We start from the raw sequence: 22,644 nt of genomic DNA, 5'->3' as shown, positions 1-22,644 counted from the left end.
ATTGTGAGAGAGGGAGAGAAAGAGAGAGAGAGAGAGTGTGTGTATGTGTGTGTGTGAAAGAGAGTATGAGCCATTAGGTGGACATTCAAATGTGTCACATTGAGACAATGTATCACACTTGGTCATGGACACCCCCAAGGTGTGCCAATGGCTACTCTGATTCTCCTTTTTGAGCACTATCTCCACCAGCACCCTCCCTAACTTAGAGTCAGTAAAATGTGGTTCCTGGACTTGAGTGTCCTATTACATTGTCTGCAACAGGTAAAGTGATAAGCCCAGAGAGGAATGAGATGACCAGACTGATTCCTGTGCTGAGGAACAGGGCTTCCCAAAAGATCAGGAGATCTGCTCAGTAGTGGCATCTTCTCTGCAAGGGAGGTGGGCAGGGAGCAGCAGAACAAGGTGAGCAGCTGGAAGGCATTTGGGAAGGGCTTAAAATCTTGGGTGTTGGCCAGGCATGGTGGCTCACGCCTGTAATCCCAGCACTTTGGGAGGCCTAGAAGGGCAGATCACCTGAGGTCAGGAGTTTGAGACCAGCCTGGCCAATATGGTGAAACCCCATCTCTACTAAAAATACAAATATTAGCCAGGTGTGTTGGTGGGTGCCTGTAATCCCAGCTACTTGGGAGGCTGAGGCAGGAGAACTGCTTGAACCTGGGAGGCAGAGGTTGCAGTGAGCAGAGATCATGCCATTGCACTCCAGCCTGGTGACAAGAGCAAAACTGTCTCAAAAAAAAAAATGGTTTTTTGTGGCTGTTGTTATATTTACTGAGCTTTAGGGAAAGTCAGATGTAGTAAGCACTTTAATATATTTTCTGCTGCGTGTTGTAGAGACTGCTACTGGCTCCTCTTGTTCAGTAAGAGAACCCTGATCTTTGGCTGGGCACATGGTGTCCCTACTCTTCCAGCCTCCCTTGCAGCTAGGCATGGCCATGGGATTCAATTATGGTAAGTGAATTGTGAGCACAAGTTGTGTGTTCGGTTTCCTAGATGTGTTCTGCAATGGACAATGCTGTTCCTTTCCTTCTCTTTTCATCTTGCTATGTACAATGTGACATAATTTAACCTCTAAGTGATGGTGGTAAGTTAGCATGTAGGAATCCTAGCTTCCCAGGTGACTCATGGAGCAGAACTGTCATTTCAACTCTGGATTGTCTAGCTCCAACTATTGCATAAAAACAAGTAAGTTTCTGACTTGCTTATACATGAACCTACATCCCAACTAACACACCCTCTTCCAAAATAGCCCATGTTGAGGGATTGAAAACTGAGACTGGGTTACAAATGTTGGTGTCCCCTGTTGAGCGGGCAGGTCCTTGAAGGAAATGGCTGTGTTTTCTGTGCAATTTTATTGTCTTCCCTTAACACCTCATTTGGCAAGTAGTAGTTGACTAATAAATGCTGCTGGAATTAATGCATGAAAAAATAAATGAATAATATACCCTTTATTCTATGAAGCTGGGATTCCAACTCTTTAATTACTATGCTGAGCAAGTGGCTTTAATATGGGAAGATTATATGAGAGACAGCCCTAAACCTTTTCCCTAGTTCCAGATTGAGTGCAGATTCTTTATGAAAGTTAAGTTAATCAACATTGAACCTTAAATGAAGCTTAAATAATCTTTGACCTGCCACAGCTCAGTTCCCTCCTTCTCTTCCCTTCCCTTCCCTTCCCTTTCCTTCCTCCCTCCCTCCCTTCCTCTCTCTCTATCTCTGTCTTTCTTCCTCTCTTTCCTCTCTCACTCTCTTTCTCTTTTTTTTTTTTTCTGAGACAGAGTCTTGCTTTGTCACCAGGCTGGAGTGCAGTGGTGTGATCTCGGCTCACTGCAACCTCCACCTCCTGGGTTCAAGTGATTCCCCTGCCTCAGCCTCCTGAGTAGCTGGGACTACAGGTGCGCACCACCATACCTGGCTAATTTTTTGTATTTTAGTAGAGTCAGGATTTCACCATGTTGGCCAGGATGGTCTTGATTTCCTGACCTCATGATCTGCCTGCCTCAGCTTCTCAAAGTGCTGGGATTACAGGTGTGAGCCAACGCGCCTGACTTTTGTTTGTTTGTTTTTTGTTTTTTGTTTGTTTGAGATAGTTTTGTTCTGTCTCCGAGACTGGAGTACAGTGGCGGGATCATAGTTCACTGCAGCCTTGATCTCCTGGGCTCAAGAAATCCTCCTGCCTCAGTCCCCTGAGTAGCTAGGATACAAGGGCACACCACCACAGCTGGCTAATCCATAGCTCCTTAACCCTCACCTCTCACCCCTGTAATAACTGTTCAATCAGCCTAGCTCCGAGCCCATTTTTTTCCCATTTCTCCTCCTTTCACATGTACAATGCCTTCAGTTGGTGTACCTAAATTGCTGTTAAATAGACTCTTGCCTATTCTCCAGCAGAATTCTGGCTATCCCAGTGTTCCTCCAGCACGGCCTTTACTCATTCTGATTCAATGAGGAATGGGAAAGTTATGCTTTTCATTCTTTCCAGATATTTCTGGACCATTGTGTCATGAGTTACTTTTATGTATTAATTCTCCCAATATTTCATCTGTTAAAATGCAAATTATCCTTTTATACCATGCTATCCATAAATATCTGGGTGAACTTATGCAATAATTAAAATTTATTGTGGCTATATGCTAGCCACTTTACACACTTAATTACATTAAATCCTCATGATGATATTATAAGTTACTTATTATTATGCTTTTATCATAGCTGAGTAAACTGAGGCTTGAAAAGGTTAGACAGCTTTTCAGTGAAGAGTACACTAGCCCAGGTACTCTCAGGGTTAAGATTTTCTTACAAATAAAATGAGAGGGTTGTATGGGAAGTCTTTAAATTCAGAGGAAACTCTGACTCCATGTCAGTTGGCTGGACCCCACTCTGCACCCCCATAGGAACTGCAGTGGAAACAGCAGAGGCAATACCTAGAATAAGCCAGCCCAGCAGGCCTCTGGGGCACAGCTTCTTCTCTTCACTTCTAATCTACAGCCTCTTGGTAACATTCTCTTTTGCTTCTTTCTGTTTCTCCCTAGCCCTTGGAGTCACCCATCTTTGTTGATACCTCCTTTGATTTTCCTCTGCCATCTCTTATGCTGTCTTTCAAAATGAAAGCAGATTCGCACCGACATAGCCAGTTAGAAAATGAATAAGAACTTTTCATTAAAGAAGGATGTATTCACACATGTAAATTTCTTCCTGTTATGCTAAAGAATAGAAAAATAATGACTCTATCTAGCATCATTAGTTCCTGGGAGGAGTGGCTGTTTGTTTTCGTTAAATCAACGTGTATTGGTCAACTAGGGCTGCCATAATGGAATGCCGCGGACTGAGGGGCTTGACCAACAGAAATTTATGTTCTCGTAGTTCTTCGTTGGAAGTCCAAGATCAAGATGTTGACAGGGTTGGGTTCTAGTGGGGCCTCTCTCCTTGGCTTACAGATGGCCATCATCTCATTGTGTCCGCATATGGCCTCTCCTCTGCATGCACATGCTCCTGCCTCTTCCTCTTCTTGTAAAGATACCAGCTCTATTGAATTAGGGCTCTACCCTTACGACCTCATTTAACCTTAATTACCTCCTAATGGCCCTATGTCCAAATTGAGTCACATTAAGGGTTAGGGCTTCAGCATAAGAACTGGGGACAGAGGAGTGCGCACCTTTCAGTCTATAACACAAAGTATAATACTTAGCTCAGTGTTTGCCAAATAAAGATAAAATGCTGTCTTCTAAGCTTTCATAGACAGGGCTAGAGAATAGTAAACTGTAGCAATATTAAAAAATAAGAGATTTCAACATGTTTCAAAGTCTCAACTTTTAAATTATACAATATTTTCTATAACCTCTGCAAGTAAGTTCTGTAGGTTGCATAAAAACTTAGTCTGTGTACACTGTTTAAATTTATGATGCCTAAATTGCCTTACGGTGAATAAAATTTTAAAATGTATATATAGGCAGAATTATTGATTCTGAAAGAAATTTAATATCTTACGACTGCTACTAAGCTCATTTCCCAGCAAACACATTTATACTTAGATTCACTACTGATACATGCGAAGAGGCCATTTCTGAGGCTCCTTAATTAAAATATTCCATCAAAGGTATTTTTTATCATATGAAATTTTCATTTTATTTCAATAAAGTGTATTTTTTATTAGAAAAACAAAAAGCTCACTTCAAACATTTTACTTAAGCTTAACATACCTATTTTAAAAGAAGTCTATTTATAAGGGTGGGTCCTGCAATCTCACCACGGGACAGATAGATCTTTCCTGAGACCAAAGGAGGATACATATATTTAAGCACAGAAATGTGGCCTCTTTTGTCTACCTTCAGCTGCTGGTGGATTTTTGCAATGACCCTTGCTTCTCCCAGATGTTCGCACTGTGTATCTGCCTCCTTGCCCCTTTGCTCCTTTCATCTTTTCTGCTGTCCATGGAAAGCTGAATGCACCTTTGGCCTCGTTTTTCATCCACCTTTCCTCCCATCTCATTGTCTTTTTTTCTTTCCTTGTTCTTTGACTCCTCTCTCACAGGCTCTGGTGCTCAGTGCAATATGGCAGGGACCCCATTTGGTCAGAACAGTCACTTTCCAATAGGCTATACCAATGCATGTCAGTGCTGTACATTACCAGAGGGCAGAATTCACTTCGGGATGAGGGCAAATCTATTCTTTTCATGGGTCTCAATTTTGGGTAGCTTCACCAACAAGACCCTTATCTTTTCTGGATTCACAAGGATTCCACTTTTGTATAAACCTTCAGATGAAAATACTTTTTATCAATACAAACATGATTGGAAGCTGCCGTATTGCTTTGAGATGAAGTTAAAGAAATGTAAATAATTTTAAATAAAAAAAAATGACGTTGGTGTAGAAAACAATCCCCACCAATTAGTAGCATAATAATTCTTCTTTCCTCTTTGTACTCAAAGAAATGGCAGCTCAGTATAACCTGCTAGCCATAAGCCAATGAGGCTGTTATCTTTAATAATAAAAGTGTCATAGTTTATTTGTGAGTGTAGTGAGGGTTTTCTGTTTTATCCTACTAGAATTAGCAAATAGGCTCTCACTGATGTGGTGTTTCTTTGCACAGATTTATCTGAGATTTTGCCCAATCCTACTTTCTCAGAACTCTTTTAAAAAAAAAGGTCAGTGTGGTTTTTATACTGGGATAAAAAAAATTTTTAATAACAAAACCTTATATTATGTTAGCACATTCTCTACTTTACTGAGACGTAAGAACAAAGGCTTTCTGTAAAACCACTATGGGAAAGTATTAGGTTTAACATGTTTAAGGGACTTACCATCTGCATGACACAGCTCCAAACACTTCACATAAATTAACTCTAATCCACACAATAATCACAGGAGCTAAGTACTATTATGCCTACTTTATAGATGAGAAAACAGAGGCCGATTTATATATAGTACATTCCAGAGCCAATATTCACACTTGGATAGTCTGGCTCTAAATTCTGTGTTTCAAATAGTGGTTTCTAGATTGCTTCAGACACATACATACTCACATATTAAAAGAAAGTTGAGGGGGAGTAAGTCACTCACATATTGAAAGAAAGGTAAGGGGGAGTAATTCTGAAGGCTGGAAAGTATAAAGCATATAAGCTTTTGAAAGTTTAAAGAGACACTGTTTTGATTAAGATTTCTGCCTTCACACATATACACCATGGAATACTATGCAGCCATAAAAAATGATGAGTTCGTGTCCTTTGTAGGGACATGGATGAAACTGGAAAACATCATTCTCAGTAAACTATCGCAAGGACAAAAAACCAAACACCGCATGTTCTCACTCATAGATGGGAATTGAACAATGAGAACTCATGGACACAGGAAGGGGAACATCATGCTCCGGGGACTGTTGTGGGGTGGGGGGAAGGGGGAGGGACAGCATTAGGAGATACACCTAATGCTAAATGACGAGTTAATGGGTGCAGGAAATCAACATGGCACATGGATACATATGTAACAAACCTGCACATTGTGCACATGTACCCTAAAACCCTAAAGTATAATAAAAAAAAAAATAAATAAAAAATAGAAAAAGATTTCTGCCTTCAAAACAGTGTGTGCTTTAAGGTTCACGGCTATTAAATGTTGTAAGATATGTTTATTTTCAATATAAGAAAAGAAATGCAAATTAAGGCTGTGAAATTCCATTTCTTCCTTAGTAAGCTGGCAAAGAATCAGAAGGCTGAGGAACAATATTTTGCCACAGGCCTGAGGACACAAACATTCTCACTGTGGGTGGAAATGTAAATATATTAATACAAGGAAGATTGATGCCGGGAAACAGAAGAGCTTTTAGAATGTCCAGCTCCTTTACCCAGTTAATTGCAGAAACTTCCTAAATTGGCTTATCACATGAGGACCAAAAGATATATGCCCAAGCATATTTATCCCTGGGATGCTCAGAAATTATCAGACAGCTAAAGCAATCTAAATATCTCTGTGTGGGACTGGTCGAATAAATGATGGCACATCCACTAATGCAACCACGTAGCCGATAGAAATCATGCTATTAGCCTATGCTTATGCTGAGGAGGTTTGTCCATGTCATGCGGGCGAGTGAGAGCTGCTGTATGGTATGTATGATATTAGTCGATGTATGTCACTTTGTACACATAGATTTATATGTGTGAATATGCACGAAGCAAGAGCTAGAAGGCTGTCCACTAATAGGGGAAGAGAAAATATTTCTTAGTACAGTACTTTTTACAACAGTACTTTTAAGAATAAAATTACACCCCCACAAAGAAGGAAACAAACAAATAACTGGCAAATGTTTGAGAAGCTAAGGGGGCTAATGTCTGTCAGGTTGCTGGGACTTCCTCACCGCAGTCCTCTCTCTCCTCTGATTACCTCCCCATTGCCATCAGATGTATTTAATGCAGACCTTATCAAATTATTCAATGCAGACCTTATTTAGAAATTGCTAATTATCACAATAATATCTTTAATAGCAAAAGAAAATTCACAAACATTTATTGCATTCAATTGTTATGTATCTTTAGTTCTCCTTAATCTTAGATATTTCCTGTATCTTTCTATTTTATTTCATGATATTGACATTTATGAAGAGTACGTATGTGGTATCTTGTAGGGTGTTTTACCTGATGTTTCCTTATGATTAGATGAGGGCTATGTGTTTTTTAGCCAGACACATATAACCCTCAGTTTTATAGATCCTCGTAATAACTATTGCTATCATTTTACAGATGAGGACTTGGAGATACATGGAAGCAACTTCCCCCAGGTCATGTAACTTACGATTGGCAGAACCGAGATTCACAGCTTGGGCATCATTCCAGAGTCCAGGGTCTTGATCCTTCACCTTTGCTCTTTCACATGGGCAGGAGACTGAAGTTATTGTATAATTAATATGTAATTATTATGTGCCAGAACCTCTCTTTGTGGCTTTCACATTTGGTGTACTATTTAATCTGAATACCACCCCACAAGAAGATAATATCCACTCCACTATAATGGAGTGGATATTTATATTTATAGTGGAGTGGATATTACCTTCTTGTGGGGTGGTATTTAAGATTTAGAGCCAAGGCCCCACCTCAGGCCAATCAAATAAAAATCTCTGGGCTGAGTTCCAATATCTATGCCTCGCTGGATTTTTTAAGCACCCAAGTGGGTCTAATATGCATCAAGATTGTGAGTAACTTACAGGATTATAAACCTTCTGTGGCTCCTGGTAACTTCTTAGGAAGTTGGCTAAAAAAAAGATTGTTACTATGGTTTTCCTTTTCAGAAAATGGCCACGTGGAAATGGTATTTTAAATCAGCCCTTCCGGTAACAACATGAACATTCTGTTTCATAATCTTTCCATTGGCTGTTTCCACATGCAGTCTACAGTCAAATCAGTCCAAAATTCCAGCAATATCACTAAGCTCTTCATTCACTCTCAGAATTTCTTGTGTATAGATTTATGTCCACTAGCAGATCATGACCCTCTATGAGATCAGAGACTATATCTTAATTCCTAGTGCCCCCAAATCAACTTTAGCAATACTTCATAAATAATAAGCACTCAATAAGTGCTTGCTAAATGACTTCATTTTAATTTTCCCTTTTGCCCGTATAAACCCTTGAAGGATTTTGTTGTAATTACCTTGAAATCAGTATTTAACCTTGAAAGTTTTAGTATCAAATGCAAGGTTGAAGATTTCACTGTGCACTTTCTTTCTGCATTATTTTTAGCAACAGAACATATGATATGTCCTGCATGAATCCCTGGAGGCCTCAATGTCAGTGAATCTTTCTCCTAAAATATATGTGTTTATCCCTGATCTTTGTCTTGTTTCTAAACAATGTCTTCCTAAAACGTGTAAAGAACAAATTTAAAGACCTTGTTGTATACAACCTTGAAAAAAGCTCATAATGGGACTTCAAGACTTCTATCTGTCAGGGCTACTTTGTCCACATATTAATCTGCCCCTCTACCTCTGTAACATTCTAATGGGTTGACCAGTTATCATTTCTCCTTAAATTACCTTGCCTTTTTTTTTGTCTCCATGTTAGACAAATTGCCAAATCACCAGGCTAGAATGACCAAAGAGGTCTACTAGGACGTTTCTAGTGATGAAACTTACATTGGCTAATCCCCTGGCCTGTAATGAAGAGGGTTTTCCATTGGCTTGTAGGTCCTCACCTTGCCCTTGAGTGCCTTCTAGTTTTCAGGATGTGGTTAGCTAGCTCTGATGATTCATATGTAGTTTGTCAATCAGGTTTAGAGTATTTTGTTTTGTTTTGTTTTGTCTTGTTTAAAAACAAAACAACTTTTTGATCTAATAACTTATAAGACCTCCGCTTTTAAAGACAATTTTGTAGCAGGAATATCCCCAAAATTGTCCTTACTAGGGAGAAAATAATACATTAAGCCCTCTCACCACATTTCCCCCTTGAGTTTACTTCTCTAACAGTGAATATCAAAAGGTAGCCTTGATTCTCTAGCCAGAGTGCTAACATTGATTACCTTAACAAATTTTTTATTTTTGTTTTGGAAGTTCATAAATTCCTTAAAGTATTTCTTAGTTTATTTTTGCCTGATGACTTTTCGTCCTTAGACATGGCTTACTTTGGGGGTACCTTCTCTTCATGGAAGACATCTTTCCATTTTTCCAGTGATGCAAGGAAGCATTTCCAGAACTGGAATGTTGAAAGATACTTTGTTTTTTAATAAATGCAACATTCAAACAGGCTTGGGAAAAAATATATCTGGTGGCTACATAAAATTCAACTTTCTTGAGGGAGGCTTCCTAGGGCCTTTGAGGTGCAAACCTGCTTTGTGAGTCTCTGAAAAATAGAATTGATTTCACATGCCCCAAACTTGTTTGATTTTGAAACCCTATTTCCTTCTGTCTTGCTCTGCCACAAAGAAGTGATAAGGACCACTGAAGAAGGAATTAATAAGGACCACTGAAGAAGGAACTATCATTGTAAAAGACTGATAACAGAAGTTTGGTTAGAGCTCATGGATCCTCTGATCTTTGACACTTATTTGAGGTTCCCAATGAGGTATTCCTTTAAAGCTGCTAAGATTTGTGTTTATTATTGGCTCTTAAAAATGTCCTTTGCATTTTTCACCTAAATAATGCTAAGGAAGTTTTAATATAAGTAGTAGGCAGAATTGTACCCCTTCCTCAAAAGATGTCCATGTTCTGATTTCCGGAACCTATGAATATGTTAGGTTACAGGACAAAGACGAATTAAGGCTACAGATGGAATTAAGGTTGCTAATCAGCTGACCTTAAGGTAGGAATATTATCCTAGATTATTCAGGTGAGCCAATGCAACCACAGGGATGCTTATAAGTGGAAAACAAAGTCAGAGAGAGACTGGAGGACCATATGAGTATGGAAAAATGGTTGGAGAAATGCATGTTGCTGGCTTCAAAGATGGGGGAAGGAGCCAAGAGCCGAGGGATCTGGGCAGCCTCTAGAAGCCAGAAAAGGCAAGAAAATGAATCCTTCTCTAGAACTTCCAAAAAGGAATGTGGCTCTGCTGACTCAATTGTAACCCAGTGAAGTCCTTTTCAGACTTCTCTAGAATCATGAAATTATAAATTTGTATTGGTTAAACCCCTAAGTTTGTGGAAATTTGTTGTAGCAGCAATAGAATACTAATAAAGTAGTAAACATGAGTGCAACCCAATAAGCTTTTTTTTAAATCAGAAAATTAAATACTCTAGTCCCAGCTACTCATGAAGCTGAGGCAGGAGGATCGCTTGAGCCTAGGGGTTCGAGGTTAGCTTGGGCAACATAGCAAAACCCTGTCTCTAAACAAATAAACGAAAACCAAAGAAACAAAAAAAAAAAGAATAAAATTCAATGGAAATTGTCATTTTGGAATTCTTCTCTGGTACTCGTTATATGGCTCTATGAGTTGGGGCAGGTTACTTAAACTTTCTGAGCCTTAAGTTGTTGTTTTTAATGTAAAATGAGAATGAAAGTAATTCCTGCATGGAGTTACCCTACAGATTATGTAAGGTCATCTCTGTAAACCAACATGGAGAACATTTTATTCTCTTAACAGATAGTACATATTTCTTATGAGGAAGAAACTGACTTTGTTTTGGAAATGCTTTTACAAGGAAGAGAAAAGGAAAGCATTCAGGAGTGAGAGGGAGCCAAAAAAACGTGATGGAGAGAAAGGTAGAAAGATACTGTATAGTGGGTTAAAAAAAAATCTTAGTGAAGTTTACAGAATTCTAAAATGGATGATGAGAGTTGATGTTTTGTGAAAATCGGTAAACAGGCAGATTTCTGTGTGGTTGATGCTGGGTTGGGCGAAGCAAAGACAGCACACGTGCCTGCAAGGGCATGGGCAGAGAGGCCCCTGAGACTGTTAGGCCACAGGACTTCCCAAAATTTTGAGAGGATATTAACTATGCTTAAGCTGTGTGGGACTTAAAGTGGATAGAGTATCAAAGAAATTTCAACTGCAGCTTAAGGAGCAGGCTCAGCACAGTTGACATCTGAGTGAAGCATATGAAGTTATTTGTATAGTGCCAACCACAGATTATTACTTTTTTTTTTTTGAGATGGAGTCTCACTCTGTCACCCAGACTGGAGTGCAGTGGCATGATCTCACTCACTGCAACCTCTGCCTCCTGGGTTCAAGCGATTCTCCTGCCTTAGCCTCCTGAGTAGCTGGGATTACAAGTGCGTGCCACCATGCCTGGCTAACTTTTGTATTTTTGGTAGAGACGGGGTTTCACCATGTTGGCCAGGCATGTCTCGAACTCCTGGCCTCAGGTGATCCACCCACCTCGGCCTCCCAAAGCACTGGAATTACAGGCCTGAGCCACCACACTCGGCCAGATTATTACTGTTATAGCATTCACTGACACACAGTAGCCTGTCCACTTATGTATCAATTAACCATACACCACTTCTGGTCCATTCCTCAGCATCACGCCCAATAGACTTTCTTTCCCAGTGAGCTCAAAAGTCACTTTAACAGGAAGGAGTCATATGTAAAATCCATTTGTTTATGTAAAGCCTGTTTGATGTACCTTCACAACCCCTTGGATGATTGAAAGCCCCTGTTATCACTAACAGAACAAGCTGGTGTTTTTGAAAGGTAATAAACTTCATTCTGTTGACATAAAGCCATGCGAAGAAGGTCCTAGGAAATCAAACTCTCTGGAACCTGGACAGGTTGTGAGCAGTGTTTGCTTCTGTGACTGCAGCTTGGCTCTAATGATTGGGAGACAGTTCCAGAGCTGCTTAATGGCCATGTCAGGCCGGGTATGCCCGGAGCAGCCCTGGCACCTCCCTCCAACCTCTAATGAACAGTGCTGCTGGCAGGCACTGGTGATTCTTTGGGCTCCTGTCTCATTAGAATGTCAACCAAAGCTCATCTGCCTCAAGTCCCTTGAGGAAGTAGGCAGGTTGAAATTATAAATAAATACAATCACAAAAGGTTCGTGCATACAAACTAACTCTTCTTTCTCTGAATGAAATGGGCTTTACTCTTTCTAATATATATGTCATTTAGTACCAAGTTCAAGTATGCAAGAAATCTGACAATTTTTTTCTATAACTGAACAATTTCTATTTTGAGCCCACATTCTTTCAAGTTCTAAACATTTTCCCTAGAGTTGCATCTAAATGATGAGGTGTCTAGAATAGTAGTGACACATGGAGAGAAGTGTCTGCTTATCAAATGTTGCCACTGCTCCACACTGGGGCATCCTCTGAGGTGTTTTCATTCCTGTCTTGTCTTCAGGCATTGACCTATGCAAGTCCTTGTCCCAATAGCAAGGCTTTCAAGTCTGCCAATAATCTGTGCTATGAATGTCTGTCTTTATAAATATGCTACTGCTCTCCTCACCCCCATCCAAGGCACATATATAATGAGACAATCTGAAATTGATCCAACCCATCTGCCTAGGTACCCCGTGCAACAGACACTGTTCACTCTGTTCTATAACAGTTTGGATTATAGATTAAGTAATTGAAACTGATCCTGGCTATTGAACAGAAAATGGATATACAGGTTGAGCGTCCCTAATTTGAAAACCCAACATCTCAACTCTTCCAAAATACAAAACTCTGTGAGCACTGACAGGATGCAGAGGTAGAAAATTCCATACATAAGTACTTAATACAAACTTTGCTTCATGCAAAAAATAATTTAAAATGCTCTATAAAATTACCTTCAGGCTATGTGTGTAAGGTATATACATGAAACATAAATGAATTTCATGTTAAGAGTTGGGTTCCATCCCCAAGATGTCTCATTATATATGTGCAAATATTCCAAAATCAAAAAATCCCCAATCTGAAACTCTTCTCATCCCAAATATTTCATAAACCTGTATCAGAATTTTAGCAGGTGGCACACTGAATTAATGGATAACAGGAATACTCACATGAAGGAAAATTGGCCGAATCTGGGGAGGTGAGGCAGAAAGCCCCACAACCACAGAGACTTGCTGGGGAAGGATCAGACTGGCTATGGCTAGGTCATGCACTCTTGTATGCTCTTGCATTGTCAGAAAATGGGATTATCTCCCACTTTACCTTCTGTAAAGGGAGAGAAGGAACTACTACTCTCCAAATGTACACAGTCTAGAGTATTTCCCCCAAAGCAGAAGGAAGTTGAGATGCTAGACTGAAAAAATATGGTCCATTCTATACACCAGCTATGGGTGGGATAACTCCAGGGATCACATGGTTCCACCCAGGTGTTAAGCCCTGGGCCCTGGCTCTCAGGCCATAAACGTGAGGGCAGAATCTGGGCTAATAATCACGAGATGACCTTGAAGAATCTACACAAACCCTTATGGAAAGTGAGGAGCATGATTACTAGTAAAACCAAAAACAGCATGCATATGACACATATGACACAGAGAACTGGTGGCCATTTAAAAGTCATGAATAGGACAAGAAAGCAACACCAGTGACCTGCTGAGACAGATGGCTAAGAAATGGATAAGTATGCAGACATCTTATCACACGCCAGTAATGATTTGAAACAAAGATGACCAGAGCCCTCCCCTACCCCAGCACCTCAGTACCACTGAAGTCCTACCCTAGGAACCTAGAAGTAACACTAAGGAAAGGAGAGAGACCCTGGAATGACTGAGATGTTTCTGTTCCCCAGTAAGGTAGGACATCAAAATAAAAATTAACTCTAGTTAAAAAAAAAAAAAACAGAAAGAAAATTGAATCTGTTTTACCCACTAGAATTTATAAACAGAATGTCAAAATTAATTATTAAATTGTGCAGATTTGAAAGGTAACTGCTAAAAAGAAAAGTGAAAGGCAGCAATTCTGTCTACCTATTGACTAGGAAAGGAGAGGGGCATGATTCATGAAATGTAGTCATTATGGAACCCTGTGGGACAACAGAACCAAGAAAGGGAAGGTGAATTTTCAGTCTCTGACAGAGGCAGGCCAGTTCTGATCAGGGAAGAGGGTTTGACTGACACGGACGCAGTGTTAAAATGCAGATGATACAGGCAGAGCACTTCATCAAATCCAGAGTTACGAATTAACCTTTACAAAATGAATGGCTTTTTCAGTGCTGAATAAAAGTCCCAGTGAAACAGAAGAGAAAAATGCTGGAACCATGCTCTAAATCTGTGTAAGATGGTGACCTTTGAATTCTAATTGCTTTCAGCTATCTTAATGTGACGTTTGGCATTTTTTAACCTTGCACATGATAAAATAACAAATTCTTAGAAAAAATGCTGAGGTTAATAAGCTTCCCCCCAACAAAACTAGACTCCCTCTAGCTGAATAATATGAAAATTAAGACTATACTTTGGCTGTTTGACTTCCACCATGATACAGATTTTAAATTGGTAAATGGTTCTGGACTATGAAAACGGCTTATTAAAAGGGCATTCATTACCATTTCTTTATTCATGAGACCAGAGTTATGATAGAGTCAATTTACCAGCTTTCTGTCATTACTAAAACCTTAAACAAGAAAGCATGAGAAACAGTGACACGTAGGAGAAGGAGCAAAGGACTAGGAGTCAGAGCTCCCAGGGCCAAGAGCTGAATATACTATTCATATCAGCATGTCCTTAATCTATCTAGTCTCCATTTCTTGCTCTCTAAAATAAAATGCTTGCCCAGATTATCTCATAGGATTGTCTATGTCGATCAAACTAGACAATGCTTGTTTAAATATTGGCTGTATCAACTCCATATACGGAATTAAATTTATACTAACTTAGAATTCACGGCTTAGTAAAAAGGGCACAGATTTAAAGTGCAGCTTTCCATCTTAGTAGCTGTGTGAGCTCTCTGACTCTCACTTTCCTTATTTACAGAATGGGAATAATAATCACTACACTATAGAGTTATTGGTTAATGTTGGAAATATAAAGTGAGACTACTTCACAAGCTCACATTTACCAAATAAATGCATAAATATCCTTGAGTTGACCACATAATATTTTCCTGTTGTATGCAAGGTGTTTCTTCTAATGCATCATTATGTGCTTAGGGCTTGTTTGTGGGATAGACAAAGTATCATGCAAAGACTCTGGAGTAGACAATAACAAGTCAAACTGAAAAGATGGCTCTGTGGGGTAAGAAGGTGATGGGTAATCCTTGCATTCAAACTTGGCTTGTATTTTAGGGAAATATAGGGAAATAGCTTACAATGGAAACATACTTAAACATACTTTTCATCTTAAAAACCTTTGGTTTGGGCCAGGAGTGGTGGCTTATGCCTGTAATCCCAGCACTTTGGGAGGTGGAGGAGGATGGGTCACGAGATCAAGAGATCAAGACCATCCTGGCCAACATGGTGAAACCCTGTCTCTACTAAAAATACAAAAATTAGCCAGGTGCGGTGGTGTGTGCCTGTAGTCCCAGCTACTCAGGAGGCTGAGGCAGGAGAATCGCTTGAACCCGGGAGGCAGAGCTTGCCATGAGCCAAGATCACACCACTGCATTCCAGCCTGGGCTACAGAGCGAGACTCCGTCTCAAAAAAAAAAAAAAAGAAAATGGTAGAAAATATATCATAAATTGGATTAATAACACACTAGTCAAGCCAAATCACATTTGAACAACTGAAAGATTGATGAATAAAAATTACCCAAACTGAAAACAGAGATAAAATTAAAAATAAGAAAACAATATAGCATCTGAGAGACACAGGACAATATCAAACGGTGTATCATATGTGTAATTTGAGTCCCAAAAGTAGATTAGAAAGAAAATGGGCTGGAAACAATTTTTTAAAGATTAAAAAATTATTGGCAAATATAAAATTTTGCCAATAATTTTCTCAAATTGACAAAAGACATACATCCACAGATACAAGAAATTCAGTGAACTCCAAGTGAGAAAAATGAAAAGAAAACAATATCTTGTTGAATCATAGTCAAAAATCCAACTATGACTTTTGCTAAAAATGAAAAATTAAGAAAAATATCTTAAAAGTAGTCAGAAAAAGGTGTACCATTTTCAGAGGAACAAATAAAATTTAAAGCCAATTTTTCAGAAACAATAGAAGTTTTAGGACTACAAAACTACACCTCTCAAATGCTGAAAGGAAAAATAGACTGTCCACAAGTGACAAAAGTAAAAATTGACAAATGGGATTGCATCGAACTACAAAATTCTACACTGCAGGGAAACCATCAACAGGGTGACAAGACAACCTGTGGAATGGGATACAATATTCACAAAACATATCTGGTAAGCTGTCAATATACAAAATTTACAAGGAACTCATACAACTCAACAGCAAAAAAACAAGTAAACTAATTTAAAAATGGGAAAAGGACTTGAATAGATGTTTCTCAAAACGGCCAATAAGTATATTAAAAATTCTCAGTGTAATTAATCATCAGAGAAATACAAATCAAACACACAATTAGATATCACCTCACACCTGCCCACAAGGCTATTGTTAAAAAGACAAAAGATAACAAGTGTTGGCAAGAATGTGGAGAAAAGTTAGCCCTTACATGCTGTTGGTGGGAATATAAATCTGTACAGCCATTACGGAAAACAGTATGGAGGTCCCTCAAAAATTTAAACATAGAAATACTATATGATCCAACAATTCCACTTGTTGATATATATTCAAAGAAAATGTAATCTATATGTTGTTAAAAATATATCTTCACTCCCATGTCATTGTAGCATTATCCACAGTAGCCAATATATTAAATAAGCCTTAGTGTCTAATGCCACTTAAATGGATAAAAACATTCCATAAAAATTCCATATATATATATACACAGACACACACACACACACACACACACACACACACTAGAATATTACTGCCTTAAAAAAGAAAGAAATTTTGTCATTTGCAACAACATGAATGAACCTGAAGGACATTATGCTAGGTGAAATAAGACAGACACAAAAAGACAAACACTGTATGATCTCACTTGTACGTAGAATATAAAAAAGTCAAATTCATAGAATCAGAGAGTAGAATGGTAGTTTTTAGAGACTGAGGGAAATGAGGAGATGGTGGTCAAAGGGTACAAAATTTCGGTTAAGAAGGATCAATCAGTTCTGGAGATTTAATATTCAGCATGATGACTATAGTTAATAATACTGGATTATACACTTGAAACTTGCTGAGAAAGTAGATCTGAAATGTTCTCAACACACACACATGATAACTGTGTGAGGTAATTGATATATTAATTAACTTGATTTTGGCAATCATGTCAAATGTATCAAAATCAGAACATCACATTGCATGCTAAATAGTAACAATTTGTATTTGTTAATTATACCACAATAAAACCAGAAAAAAAACAAATGTTGACCTAGAATTTTACATACAATACAATCACATTGAAAAATTAAGACGAAATAAACAACTTCATTCAGACAAACAATGAAATAATACGTTGCCACAAAAACTGTACTAAAGAAATATTCAAAGAAGTTTTTCAGGGGGAGGAAAAGTTATATCAAAAGGAAGCCCAAAGGGTGGGGCCAAGATGGCCGACCAAAAGCAGCGGCACTGGGAGGCTCCCATTGAAAAAAGAAAAAAACATAATAAGCATGTGAATCCTTCACTGGTAACCAAGGTATCCAGGTTTTCTCATCAAAATTGACTAAAAGGCTGGCGTGACCCATGGAGAGAAGGAACAGCAGTGTGGTGAACCCACAGATCAAAAGATCCCACTCATGAACCCACACTACAGGGGCCTAGCATCCCATCCCTGGAATGCACAGTTTCTTAAAGCCTCTCAGCTGGAGTCTGCTTAAGCCTACCAAACTCCCAGAGGAAGGGGTGACCAGCACCCGCTGCCACTGCCTGCTGTGTAAGCCTTTTGGGCTCCTTGGGGGAGGTGTGGCAGCAGCCAGCACTAGGACTCACAACTGCCTAACACAATAACCTCCCTGGGCGGGAGTTAGGGCAGCACCCATTTCTATAGCTGTGCTTTTCCTCTGCTGGAGCCAGGGAGGCTGGACAGCTTGGTCCCAAGACTTTACCCCACAGCCCAACACACCAGCTGTGGCAGTCCGCAACCAGAATGCCTCTTCATGCCTAACCCTGACCCATTCTTCCTCAGTGGATGGGGCTTACTTGCAGGATCTCCAGTAACTCCAACCAGAGGCTCAGGGACAGAATTCAAATCTCCCTGGGCCTGAGCCAATTGGGGGAGAGGTGGCCACAGTCTCCACAGAGCAATAGACTTTGCCTCTCCTCCTGGTAGTTCTCTGGAATTCGGGCAGTCCAGATGAGTGGGTTCCCCCTAGCAAAACATGCCGTCTCCAATAAAGGACAAAGCACTTCATTAAATGGGTCCTGCTCCCCATGCAACTCAACTGGGTGAGACCCTCCAACAAGGATTGTCAGACACCTTATACAGGAGCAATCCTACTGGCATCATTTTGGTGCCCCTCGAGGTCAGAGGTCCCAGAAGAAGGAGCAGGCACCCATCTTTGCTGCTCTCCAACTACCTTGAGTGACATCTCCAGGCATGGGAGCAAATCAGATGAGCAGGGCCTGAAGTGAACTGCCAGCAAATTGCTGCAGCCCTACAGAAGAGGGACTGACTATTGAAAGAAAAACAAACAAGCACAAAGTGACAACAACAGCATCAACAACAACAACAAAAAGTCCCCACAAAAACCCCATCCAAGGGTCAGCAACCTCAAAGATCAAAACTGGACAAACTCACAAAGATGAGAAAGAATCCACAAAAAAATGCTGAAAACCCAAAAGGCCAGAGTGCCTCTTCTCCAAATGATCCCAGTGTCTCTCCATCAAGGGCACAGATTTGGACGGAGGACGAAATAGATGAATTGACAGAAGTAGGCTTCAGAAGACGGGTAATAAACAACTATAATGAGCTAAAGGAGCATGTTCTAACCCAATGAAAAGACATTCAGAAACTTGATAAAATGTTAGAGGAATTGCTAACTAGAATAACCAGTTTAGAGAGGAACATAAGCGACCTGACGGAGCTGAAAAATACAGCACGAGAACATTTTGAAGTATATACAAATATCAACAGCCGAATCAACCAAGTGGAAGAAAGGATATCAGAGTTTGAAGAAAGAACACCTTCCTGAAATAAGACATGCAGACAAGTATAGAGAAAAAAGAATGAAAAGGAATAAACAAAGCCTCCAAGAAATATGGGATTTCATAAAAAGACCAAACCTATGATTGTTTGGAGTACCAGAAGGAGATGGCGAGAATGGAAACAAGCTGGAAAACACACTTCAGGATATTATTCAGGAAGACGTTCCCAACCTAGCAAGACAGGTTAACATGCAAATTCAGGAAATACAGAGAACACCATTAAGATACTCCATGAGAAGATCAACCCCAAGACACAGAATCAGCAGATTTTCTAAGGTCAAAATGAAAGAAAAATTGTTAAGGGCAGCCAGAGAGAAAGGCCAGGTCACCTATAAAGTGAAGCCCATCAGACTAACAGCAGACCTCTCAGCAGAAACTCCACAAGCCAGAAAAGATTGGGAGCCAATATTCAGCATTCTTTTTTTTTTTTTTTTTTTTTTTTTTTTTTTATTATACTTTAGGGTTTTAGGGTACATGTGCACAATGTGCAGGTTTGTTACATATGTATCCATGTGCCATGTTGATTTCCTGCACCCATTAATTCGTCCTTTAGCATTAGGTGTATCTCCTAATGCTGTCCCTCCCCCCTCCCCCCACCCCACAACAGTCCCCGGAGCGTGAAGTTCCCCTTCCTGTGTCCATGAGTTCTCATTGTTCAATTCCCACCTATGAGTGAGAACATGCGGTGTTTGGTTTTTTGTCCTTGCGATAGTTTACTGAGAATGATGTTTTCCAGTTTCATCCATGTCCCTACAAAGGACACGAACTCATCATTTTTTATGGCTGCATAGTATTCCATGGTGTATATGTGCCACATTTTCTTAATCCAGTCTATCGTTGTTGGACATTTGGGTTGGTTCCAACTCTTTGCTATTGTGAATAGTGCTGCAATAAACATACGTGTGCATGTGTCTTTATAGCAGCATGATTTATAGTCCTTTGGGTATATACCCAGTAATGGGATGGCTGGGTCAAATGGTATTTCTAGTTCGAGATCCCTGAGGAATCGCCACACTGACTTCCACAATGGTTGAACTAGTTTACAGTCCCACCAACAGTGTAAAAGTGTTCCTATTTCTCCACATCCTCTCCAGCACCTGTTGTTTCCTGATTTTTTAATGATGGCCATTCTAACTGGTGTGAGATGGTATCTCACTGTGGTTTTGATTTGCATTTCTCTGATGGCCAGTGATGAGGAGCATTTCTTCATGTGTTTTTTGGCTGCATAAATGTCTTCTTTTGAGAAGTGTCTGTTCATGTCCTCTGCCCACTTTTTGATGGGGTTGTTTGTTTTTTTCTTGTAAATTTGTTTGAGTTCATTGTAGATTCTGGATATTAGAAAACTGGCACAAGACAGGGATGCCCTCTCTCACCGCTACTATTCAACATAGTGCTGGAAGTTCTGGCCAGAGCAATCAGGCAGGAGAAGGAAATAAAAGGTATTCAATTAGGAAAAGAGGAAGTCAAATTGTCCCTGTTTGCAGATGACATGATTGTATATCTAGAAAACCCCATTGTCTCAGCCCAAAATCTCCTTCAGCATTCTTAAGGAAAAGAATTTTCAACCCAGAATTACAATTTGATGGAAATTGAACAACCTGCTCATGAATGACTCCTGGGTAAATAATGAAATTAAGGCAGAAATCAAGAAGTTCTTTGAAACCAATGAGAACAAAGAGACAACATACCAGAATCTCTGAGACACAGCTTTAGCAGTGTTAAGAGGGAAATTTATAGCACTAAATGCCCACATCAGAAAGCTAGAAAGATCTCAAATTAACAGCCCAACATCCCAATTAGAAGTGCTAAAGAGGCAAGAGAAAATAATCCAAAAGCTAGCAGAAGACAAGAAATAACTAAGATCAGAGCAGAACTGAAGAAGATAGAGACACAAAACAAACCCTTCAAAAAATCAATGAATCCAAGAACTGTTTTTTTGAAAAAAATTAACAAAATAGATTGACAGCTAGCTAGATTAATAAAGAAGAAGAGACAGAAGCATCAAATAGACAAAATAAAAAATGATAGAGGATATCACCACTGACCCCACAGAGATACAAACTACCATCAGAGAATATTATGAACACCTCAATGAAAATAAATTAGAAAATCTAGAAGAAATGGATAAATTCCTGGATGCATACACCCTCCCAAGACTAAACCCGGAAGAAGTTGAATCCCTGAACAGACCAAAAACAAGCTCTGAAATTGAGGCTGTAATTAATAGCCTACCAACCAAAAAAAGCCCAGGATTCACAGCTGAATTCTACCAGAAGTACAAAGAGGAGCTGGTACCATTCCTTCTGAAACTATTCCAAACAATTGAAAAGAAGGGACTCCTCCCCAACTCGTTTTATGAAGCCAGCATCATCCTGATACCAAAACCAGAATAGACACAACAAAAACAGAAATCTTCAGGCTGATATCCCTGATGAACACTGATGCAAAAATCCTCAATAAAATACTGGCAAACCAAATCCAGCAGCACATCAAAAAATGTATCCACTGCGATCAAGTCAACTTCATCCCTGGGATGCAAGGCTGATTCAACATATGCAAATAAATAAATGTAATCCATCACATAAACAGAATCAAAGACAAAAACCACATGATTATCTCAATAGATGCCGAAAAGGCCTTTGATAAAATTTAACGTTCCTTTATGCTAAAAACATTCAATAAACTAGATATTGATGGAACACATCTCAAAATAATAAGAGCTATTTATTACAAACCCACAGCCAATATCACATTGAAGGGGCAAAAGCCGGAAGCATTTCCTTTGAAAACTGGTACAAGACAAGGATGCCCTCTCTCACCACGCCTGTTCAATGCAGTATTGGAAGTTCTGGCCAGGGCAATCAGGCATGAGAAAGAAATAAAGCATATTCAAATAGGAAGAGAGGAAGTCAAGTTGTCTCTGTTTGCCGTTGACATGATTTTATATTTAGAAAACCCCATCATCTCAGCCCAAAAACTTCCGGAACTGACAAGCAACTTCAGCAAAGTCTCAGGATACAAAATCAATGTGCATAAATCACAAGCATTCCTTTACACCAACAATAGCCAAGCAGAGAGCCAAATCATGAATGAACTCCCATTCACAATCACTACAAAGAGAATAAAATACCTAGGAATACAGCTAACAAGGGATGTAAAGGACCTCTTCAAGGAGAACTACAAACCACTGCTCAAGAAAATAAGAGAGGACACAAACAAATGGAAAAATATTCCATCCTCATGGATAGGAAGAATCAATATAGTGAAAATGGCCATACTGCCAAAAGTAATTTATAGATTCAATGCTACTCCCATCAAACTACCATTGACTTACTTCACAGAATCAGAAAAAAACTTTTAAATTTCATGCGGAATCAAAGAAGACCCTGTATAGCCAAGAGAATCCTAAGCAAAAAGAACAAAACTGGAGGCATCACGCTACCTGACTTCAAACTATACTACAAGGCTACAGTAACCAAAACAGCATGGTACTGGTACCAAAACAGAGATATAGACCAATGGAGCAGAAGAGAAACCTAAGAAATAACACCACACACCTACAACCATCTGATTTTTGA

This window comes from Symphalangus syndactylus, chromosome 15 (assembly GCF_028878055.3).
Source record: "Symphalangus syndactylus isolate Jambi chromosome 15, NHGRI_mSymSyn1-v2.1_pri, whole genome shotgun sequence".
Classification (NCBI taxonomy): domain Eukaryota; kingdom Metazoa; phylum Chordata; class Mammalia; order Primates; family Hylobatidae; genus Symphalangus; species Symphalangus syndactylus.
The sequence above is the reverse complement of the archived record's forward strand: the minus strand, read 5'-3'. Positions refer to the sequence as shown.